This window comes from Sinocyclocheilus anshuiensis, unplaced genomic scaffold (assembly GCF_001515605.1).
Source record: "Sinocyclocheilus anshuiensis isolate Anshui unplaced genomic scaffold, SAMN03320099.WGS_v1.1 scaffold1316, whole genome shotgun sequence".
In the NCBI taxonomy this organism is placed as follows: domain Eukaryota; kingdom Metazoa; phylum Chordata; class Actinopteri; order Cypriniformes; family Cyprinidae; genus Sinocyclocheilus; species Sinocyclocheilus anshuiensis.
In genome coordinates, this window is record NW_015542553.1 from 562,113 (window position 1) to 573,009 (window position 10,897).

Sequence of the window (10,897 nt, forward strand, 5' to 3'; positions counted from 1 at the left end):
AAAGCCACTTGAGTCTCTCCCCTCCTCCCTGTGATCACCCACTCTGACTGCTGCTACTCCAATCAGCTACATCCAGACCTGAGCGAGCAAACTCTAGGGGCTGCTTCCTCAAACGCTACCCGAATTCGCGTTATCATCGCTTGGAAACGTGCAAAACAAACAAGGACGCACAAATGGCTCTGCGCTGCTCCACACTTTTGGGCCTAAGAAATTCTGCACAGCCCGTGGCATTCTCTCACATACATACAGTAACCGGAATATACTTTAAACCGGTTTAGGGTGTTGTCTGGACTTATCTATCACCCTTGTTCGCCTCCACCTTCTTTACTCTCCCCTCCCAGTGCGGCAAGCTCTTTTCACATTTATCTATGAATAGTATCTAGTAAAGGGGTCCTATTATGCTCTTTTACAGTCTTGATGTTGTTTTGGGGGTGTACTAGAACAAGCTCTCATACTAGGTTGTTTGAAAAAAACATTATTTTTCACATATTTTACATTATTACAACACCTCTCTCCCCAGTCTGGCAGGAACGGCTCGGGTAGTTCCTGTATCAAATGAAGGCCCGCCTTCTGAAATACGAAATGTTCTGTGATTGGTTAGCTTGGCTAGTGTGCGTTGTGATTGGCAGCACTCGGCGCCTGGTCGGGAAATGTCATGCTCCTTACCATAACCGCCTGCAAGCTTCAGTATAAATATTGCGTCAAAATCAAATCAATTTGAGCGCGATTTAAACCTGGATGATTGTAACCACGCTAAGTTTGTCTGCCCTGGGAAAACTAGCGCATCTCCGACATAGTGATAACACTCGTTGCCTTCTCTAGTGCAGCTCAACCAGGTCTCGTCCCATTCGTCTGTATTTGTGAGATCACAAATCCCGAAAAATATGCGTTGTAGTCCAAACGAGTCGTTCGTTGTAGTTTTTGAAAAGTGATTTCTGTTAAATAAAATATCTCCTTTTGAATTGGACTTTGAGCTTTGTAAGTTTGCAGATCTTTTTTATGCTCAAACAGCAACATTACAGACTAACTAAAGTTGAAAAAGTGAAAAAGCATAATAGGACCCCTTTAATGCAATAGTGACTAGTGTCTTTTACAAAGGCACTAGTAACCATTAATTTGGTTCTGGTATTTACTCCAGATGTGACTATTATCTATTACGATTACATTATTCCTTAATCATGAAATACCAGTACTTATTTTTAGTCAGTTGTAATTGCGTAAAGCTTTTATAGTATGCCCTGGTAACTGTAATAAATGAATGATTGAATGAATCAGTGATACAAAACGCAAGTCTACTATTAAAATAAAAACATAAGAATTCATGTTAAAATGGCTTGCCATACTCACAGAGCAAAGTCCACCAATCACAGTCCCAAACAGAGCACAATTCTCTTAGTAACACACCTGATGCCACAGTTTGTTAATATGTGCATACTGTACTTTTTTTCATGCTTTCAATCCTGATTCAATCATACACAATAATAGCATGCACATTTGTGATCAAAATGTACTTTTGAGTTTGAAAGTTCTAAAAAAAAGAGTTGGTATTTCACAGAGTCAGAGAGTCATAACTAGAAATGAAAGTGCAGACTTTCTTGATTTCATGTGAATATTCTTACATGGGTGTGGTAATTAATCATATGAACATTTAGTTCGCCCATCTGAAAGTTGATGTCTGTGTCAAAGCTCTATAAAAGGTAACACCCAGATTGCCTTAATTAGCTTAATAGTAAATTATATTGCATTATATTTGTACCTTTCAGTTGGGTTTTATTGACCAACTGGTAACAAATTAACATTTTAAATGATTAATTTCCTTTTACACTTTCGGCACCTGTTATTTTGGCATGACAGTTGAAATTACTGTCCACTAGAGGGTGGAGTGAGTGCAGCATAACATTACTGCCTCCACGTGTACTGTACATTTAGTTCCCAAACAAGGGCCATGTATGTACATATTGGATTATGTTGCTTAATTTGATTGCGTAATTTGATTTTAGTACAGTTGCATCTTCTACACACTGAAGAAGGCTTTTAGCCGAAACGTTTGTGTTCTGCCCTACTTTTGATTAATGTAAAATAAAACGCAAAAAGAAGACTATTTTTGTTGAGTGCGGATCATGGTTTTATATACTAAGTACAGTTGCATCAAACACAACACTACACATAAATCATGTCCAAGATTCCTTTAATATCACAAAAACTTAAAACATCACAGCTGCTGGTAAATCATTCCTATAAATGCATCAATACAGATAAAAAAGATAAATGCATATCTAGCATGCATATCAAAGCACATTCTACAGTGATTAGGTTATATGTGATGTGATTGAATCTGTATTATTATCTAAGTGTATTTACCAAGTTAAACATTAATAAAGCACAATAGCAATGATTGATATTCACTCTTATTCCTCTGAGTGAGTGTTGTGGTTTTGAGGTTCATCAACTCAGATCATCCTATTTCAGTCTTTGAAAAGTGGTATCTGATATCCCAAAAGATGTTATTTGAGGTTTTTGATAACGATCACGTACCCCAATCTGTTTGTGTCAGCAGTTTCAGGCTCAGCATTTAAACATAATAGTATTATCTCAGTTTCAATCTGCTAGCCCTGACAGAAAAAAAAACTTCTTGCACAGCACTGAATATAAGGCAGTTATTTTAGAGAGTTTACTATCAAATCTAGCTTAACTTTCAGCCTCTAAAACAAACAAAAAAGCAAGGTGCAGCATACAAAATGTACACGCTCTAAAAAAGTAAAATGCAAAATAAAAACAAGTCACAAATCAGCTCCCCCATCCATCCCCCCTGGAAGCGGGCTAATGTAGTGTCACATGTCAGGCTGTGGTCAGAAGGGAGCAGGGTATGCTGGGATGGCTGTCATGGCATTTGTCACTGCAGTTACTGGGAAACATCAGTAAGCACTATGTAAGGAATTGGGCCTCTGATAACAGGATTGGGTCACTTTAAATGGGGAGTGCAAGAAGGGCTGATCTAGGGTTCATGTTAATTCTCACATTATTGCCTTGTAGTTTCTGATAAAGGGCTGACAGAACCCATTTGCTGAAGCATAGCCATAGAACCCAATCACATCAAAAGTGAATTAGCGATGCACTGAAATTTCGGCAATCAAATATTTTGGTTGAAACAGCAAAAATAAATGTTCTATTTCTGCCAAAATGGATTTGGAGGGTCCAAGGGATTTTCGTTCAAGTCACAAACGTTCTGTTAGCACTTCTCCAATAGTGTGTTTTGACTGTGTCAGCGTCTATTTCGTGCACACAACGTGGATAAGCTACAAAAGGTAAACATGTCACCAGTGTGGACACAAGGGCTGGCTTGACAATATTGATTTCTCATTTTTAAAATGTGCTTATATTGCTAACTGATATTGATGCTTAAGTCCCAAGACCAGTCTTTTAGTCTTTGCTGTTTTATGCTGATGCATTAACAAAACTTCCCTAAACATCATTTGTAGAGCACCTGCCATCCAATAATTGCAATAAGCTTTGTGCTTTGTTACTTTTGATACGAAAGTCTCAAAATTCAAGCAAAATTAAAAAAACAAATGTTGTTTCTGTAATGTGACTACGAATACAGCACAATGAAACTACTAGTTATAGCACAAAATAAACACGAATGAAAAATGAATGAAAAGAAAAAGTACAACTTTTGTAATGGATCATATCTCATGTAATCGCTCAATCAGTGTTTCAACCACATTAATAAAACAGCTAAAGCAGTAAACAGTCACCTCAAAAAATCCATTCAGTGTCCATAGCTCATTAGTTAGCTAGAAGAAAAAAAACTCTAAAGAGGAGCATTTTGCTAAATATATGCACTGTATTTTGGTTTCTGTGTTTCTGTACAAAAATTATTTTTGTGCACCACTACTTAAAATGGTTTAAAATAAGTCAAGACAACTAAAAATCAAGTTATGATTGAATAACTTGCAATAAACTTGGGAATAAATCCCCCCCTGAATGAATGAATGAATGAATGAATGAATGAATGAATGAATGAATGAATGAATGAATGGAAGGATGAAGGTGCAACAGTCCATAAATGGTTGTATACAAAACACCAGAAAATTGTGGGGAAATGTGTATTGTCCCATGCAAAAGTAAATGTAAAAAAAAGAAAAAATAGACAGTTCATAGATATGTACATGTTACTAACTGCTGCCACAGACAAAAATATCCAAATTGTTCAAATATTTTAAGCCACTAACCTGGCAAACGTTTGGCAACTCCAGTGATTATTTCATCATTAAAAGCACTCCATGTATCAGTCCAGTACCTTGTAAACATGACGTTGTTTCCTGGTGGCCTGATTAAAAAAATTCTGTGACCCTTTACTCCAGGAAGTTGTGTAAAGCCAGCCAATTAGATTAGACCTCTTAAGATTGAGAAAGTACTTCCTAGTTTTGTATGCATCAGATATGCAATATGCATCAGATGCTTAGAAAACAGATTGTGGGAGTGCTGTCTGAAGTTGCAGACTACGGCTATGATAACAGATTGATAAAATGGTCCCCTCTTTGTACCATGATGTCTTCTTGTACTTATGCCATCAGCTAAGGGGGAGGATGCAACATGCAAGTCTTGGTCTATATTTAGCTGCTTTGCTTTTAGAACTGCTGGAGCATCTAGGCATCAGATCGGTGATCTGGGAATGTGTGGTGATTCCAGACTGAGCTTTCTCCGCTTGGCAACATGCTCACTGAGGCACATGGATGCAGTGAAAGGCTTCTAAATATGGGGATAAATATGCAGCAAACCCAGATACAGTTTAATGCCAGATTCTGATATCACATACTGTGTGTTCACCATATAAAGCACTTTTATTTACTACTCATCTTGCTAAAATGACAAAAGAAACACAAAAGTGGTCTGCTAAAAGCCAGAATGAACCAAACATCCCAGTATATGTCCCCCCTGGTGACTAATTAAAGCGTGTATAACCTCACCTGCTCTGCTGTAACAATAATGAACCCTGCAGACAAAAAACTTCATAATTATATCCAGTCGTGGGGACAGATAGGGGTAGTATACACCTGAGAGCTTTTCAAAAGCACCCACCCACCCACACACACCTGAGAGTTTTTACTGTTTCCATCATGTCCCATAATTTAACAATAGACTATAAAAAGCATTTCTGTACACACATGCTTTGTTCCAAAATCTAATGCAAGCTCTGAAAAAGGAAATACAAGATGGCAGATGAGGCAAAATGTTGACTGATACCAACATTAAACAAAAAGGTATTATTATGAACTGTACATGTTTTTGCTTATTAGAGTATCATGCCATTAGCTTAGCAGCAAGTTAATATCAATAAATAAACTATTGGAATCAATTGTCAGAAGCCGAGTCTCTTGTGCACATTGTTATTTTTGTGGCACATGTGGTTGGTGCCCATGTAAAGCATTGAAACGGTGTCACTTATTAGGTTACTTGACATTTAGGAGGCTGCTTTTGAAGCCAGCTGTCTGTGTAGACAGTAGACATCAAGTCATTTCACTAGATTTTGGAACAGAGCTTAATAATTTCCTTGCATTGACAATAGACAAAAACCTCTCATCAGTAATTAAAAGACTCAACAGATGTACACCAATTAAACCCCAAACTCATTAGAGTACTCCTTGCTATTATATTTGAACATATAATAAATAATCCACCAACACTAAAACCCTTTCAAACAGGTACTAGTGCAGAAACGGTTAGTAAAATCTATAATATTCATATAAATATTTGCATAAAGCTCAAAACAGGTGGCAGGTGTATCTCAGAGCCTGGGCTCCTTTTGGCCGATTAGGATTTTGGGCCAAAACAAAAGCACAGATGGCTGAAGTACCATTTCCATCTGGTTAATAATACAGTCAGGTTTATGAAATGAGCCTGTGTGTTGTTTAGTAATTCAATCTGTTGTCATCCCCTCACATCAATGGCAAAAAAATCAATAGATACTGGGTTGGAGAGCTATCTTGCAAATCAACACTCCTGACACAGCGTGACTGATGAGAGACTCAACAAAATGGTGGCTGGTTACGTAATAAATGAGTCATGTTCACACGTTAGACTATATTTGCATGCACACTCCCTGCCCACGCAGACTGTCTGAGCAAATATAAACATGCAATCACACCAAAAGACAGGAAGTATATATACCTTTGAGAATACACTTAGACAGAGACTTCAGTACTGTTTGCAGGGAATTACCTCAAGCTACTTTCCTGTACACATAAATTACTATGAAATATAATGCATTAGGTATTCTTGTTCAAAAGTAAGCTGGTTATATTGCCACAAAGAGTGTAATTGAGCATGACTTGCAAGAGAATATAAAGAAAAAATGTCAGTATCTGAAATATGAAAAATATGTCTGTCACCTCATGACCAGATAATTGCGATCTTCAGGATAAAATCTCAACACTGACATGTACAAACACACGTTCACTTTCTGTACTCGTTCACATTGTGTTTCTTTCTCTCTCTGTGTATTACAGATCCGTCTCCCAAAGAATGTTCCCTGAGGCAATGGAGCATATTTTTGTCAGCTCCTCTGTCATATATTCACCCACACTGCGCATATTTAGCAAGGTTTATTTTTACAGCCATCTGGTGGATTCTTGTAGAAAAGCTCAGAAACGCCTTTGAAAAATCATCAGCTTTGGCTTTTCACAGTAACAGTGAATCAAATATGATACAAGATGAGAGGCAGTGACTCAAACAGATTCACCCTACAAAATCTATAAATCACTGTTTTTCACTTGCTACTTCACACTGTTTTCTCATTCACTCACATATATGTCAGAGTATTACATATTAACAGCCAGAAGAATCTAAATGCTTTGAAATAAGACATTCCAAATATAAGGCTTTTTGCAAATTTCTTTATGCTTTGCATGAATGGGGTATGGTTTGTCATTGCTTGGGTGAAGGGTTTTAATGTATCTTCATTTGTGCATTGGATTCAAAGCTCACAGGCAACATGCTTGAATTGTTCGGGGCCTTAAGCTAAAGGTGGAATCATCTCTCATTCCCAATATTCTTTGCCTCTGACCCCCACATTCCCAGTATTTCCTGCCTTTGGTAAAAACCCTTCTGGCCAAAACCCTTCTGCATGGTTTTGCATGTAGATGCAAGGCTATTAACAGCATAGTGCTGAAGAGGGGGGTGTTCATTATTGTACTTGTTGCCACATTGGAAACCTTGGCTACGTTCTACTTTTCTCATCCTAAATTCAGTCAAACCCTGCCTCCATTATCGCCATGGCTGCTAGTGCAACATCTGGTCTGTATAATGTGTCCAAACGGATTGATTACAGAGGGAACTAACTAACAAAGCACACATTTGTCCTAGTCTGTTGCAGTAATCCAGTGTGAGCCACTTTAAAGACCATGTACAGGACGATGGATTTCAGCACAACACGCTGCACATATGTTCTCTGGGCACACAATAGCATTGTGCATGTTTAAAGAGCCATCATTGAGTCCGTCTGTAATATTGTTTACACCGGGTACACAAACACTATAATGTGTTGCTTGGCAACAATGAATCTCGATTATCAGCCTGAATATCACAGGCCTTGTTTATATCCCACATCAGCCAGAGTTTACAAGGCAGGAACAGGCTTAGTTCAAATTACAATTTGTTTTTGATATTCAAATTCAGGGCTATTGTAGTAATGCCGGTGGCTGGTAACATGCCACCTTCTTTGGCATAACCACAGCGGCATAGCCAACACAAAAGAAGCCCAAGCTGAAATGGCTCTCATCAATTTGATTGATGATGCTGAAGGTTAAATTACCCAAAATGTTGTCCTACAAACAAAGTTAACTAGAGACCTGTGGACCAATCAGCTCATTAGAAGAGTGATGAATAGACTATAACATCCAATCACATGATCTCTCACTGCGGGGGTGGAGCTAACATGAAAGTGCCATCTGCACAATTGAAAAGAGACACCAGACCCCCAACTTGAGACGCAGCATCACTTTTTAAATATCCCCCACTGCTGGTTAACTGTCACTCTTCAGTCATGTTGACTGTGAGTGGCTATTGGGAATAGCAAACAAACAAAAAGTCCAAAAACCTTCCCAATAGAAAGTCAAATTATTTTCAGTGTAATGTGAATTAATGTGTGCATTAACAAAAATGATGAAGATGTTTAAATATTTATAACCCAGAGAGGCAGCAGCTAATATATGCTGAGGTATGATACACATCAAAATTGGCATTCACTGCACAGAGCCTTGTATAAATCCATCCATTCATAAAAAATAAGCAAAATTCCTCTAACCTGAGGGAAAAGCGGGAAGTGGCATCCATCAAACTAACTTCCGTCGGCACCAAAGCAAAAGAACAACATAGCTGACTACAAACTCTGTACTTTGGTGTCAGGTGGGAAGCCGCTGAAATGCTTCAATGAAGAAAATGAATTGACACAAGGTTATGAACTACCACAGCCATTCCTGCTGGGGTAAAAAAAATAGGTTTTGAATTTTCACTCTTATTCATTCCACCAGAGTAACCATAATGTGCAGTTTTAGCCACAATGATGATGTGATCACAGTATAATCAACTGGAGATAAACACGTGAGGTGTGGCGCCCTTTTTCTCTTTGGTTATCTCATTATTTTCCTTTCAGTCTGAGTCTTATCTGATGTTCGTTTTTTAGCAAACAAGAATGCAGGCAAATATTTAACATCATGCCCAGAGAGTGACATCAAAACTGAAGAAAATTCCTTATTGAAATACAATGACTAGAGAATCACTCACCAAAACCTAGTGAGATGCCTCCTTAGCCAGCATTTGCATGCATTAAACAGTAGCTGTGCACCCAACACAAAGGCTGGTCCAAAAGTGAAGCAACTCAATTAAACAGCCTCCTTAGATACCTTGTTTTCACCGGATTCTAAGGCACATGTATCCTCCCAAAATGCAATGTACAAATTGAAATAATAATAATAATCCAGAATAGTAAATGAAGCAAGAGAAATAACTAAATTAAATTAATTCAGTACTGTAGCAATTGACAGTGGAATATCCTGAAGAACTATTTGTATTATGCCTGTATGTGTTGCCTAGACTGATCCAAACCAGTTAGGATGCTGCTTCAGAATGCTAGCTAGACAACTGACTAGGTCTTGAAATAGAGCTAATCCCACTGGTAAGTAATGCAACTTTTGATAATTTGTATCTATATTAAGGCAAATACTTTGTCTCTCGCATTGCCAGTAAAGATAAAGTGTTCTGCCTTTGTGAGTTCCAGTGTGACAGAGCCCTCAATCTTAATGGTTAATCTCAGTGCTTGTAATAAAGGAGCACTTCTAATCTTCTGCTCTTGCATTTTCCCAAGAGAGTCATATTGATTTCTTGTTCAGTGCTCCCTAATTTGGAATTCACAAATTGACACCAAGTCCATTTATTGAAACCACCTCTGTTAAAACTGTCCTCTGCTTACCTTAAAAGATGTGCCTTAGATGCAGTATCATAGTGAAGGCTTTTAACACAGCTCGTCTCATTCTTCACTGATGGACATTGACCGTCTCCAGTAGGCTAACAATCCAACCGGTTTCCTGTTCATTCTTCAATTCTGTTGGTTAAAATGTGTCATTACATGGAAGAGAAAACAAAAAAGACAAATACTCAGCAGCTGATGCAGTTGGGACCCATTGGCTTTCAGCTGTAATTATGAGGAGCTTGAGACTTGTTGCCTCACATATGATCACCCAAGCCTTCTGTTAGCCAAGCTCAAAAGGCCAGGGCATGAGTACAGAGTAGATGTGTGACAAAGTAAAATTATACTCCTTAATAATTGATGGGGTTGAAAACGAAAATGTGTGTGTGTGCTAGAAAGAGAAAGACGTTCAACTTGACTCCTCCTTCCAAATTAATGAGTACTGTCACTATGTAATTGATCCACCTTATGGACCACCCTTATCCGAGTTTGACCTTCTACCGCTCAACAATTATATTTTGACAGTGCATGAAGAGACCTACTCTGTATCACACTGGTTAAACAGTAGGATTAACAGTCTCTCCATCAGCACTCATTCAGTCAAGAGAAACGTATCTGTTTACTTATTATAAATGATAGCAAAACTGCAGAAAATGGTTATTTATGTTAGCATGATCATATTCTAGAGGGGTTTAAGTCTTTTAAACCCCTCTTTACCCTCTCACCTTTATCCAGAGAGACTTATAAAAAGTACCTTAGTTTCATATGCGAAACTGCCATGGCCAGCAGATGAAAGTTATAAAGATAACTCAAGGGTTATCTGGTGGGAAAATAAATATATCTTACAAATACTAGTATGTACAACCTATTACGAAGTCAATACCAATTTTGTAATTGGTGAAAGGGACAGGCTGTGGTCCTATATGTCAGCATGGTGGTGTGGGACACTAGTTCATTGACTACCACATGACATTAGAAGTGTTCTTAAAGGAATAGTTCAACCAAATATTTAAATTATTTTATCATCTTGATACCCATGATAGAATTTTAATTTTGTGTGATACTGAAACATAAAACTTTCCTAATGACTGTAACAAGCAAAATCGTATATAAAAGAGCCATACAAATAGCTAAGGGTTATTGCACTCCACAACATTATCTAAATTTTCACCCATTGATCACCAAATCAGTCTTAAGTCTTAAGGCTGCCGGTTCCTTATCATTATGACCCTCGGTGAGCAGCAATCAGTGCTTCCCATGACGCTTTTCAGTTTCATCTATCACTTTATACAGATCTGAGAATTTTTATGCTCAATCAGACTTTCTCACGTTATCTCACACTGCCACAGGAAGAGGTTCACACTAGCTTAAATAAACAACCAGACAAAAGTAAAAATGGTGTTGTAGTCAGAGACAAAAATGAAACCCAAA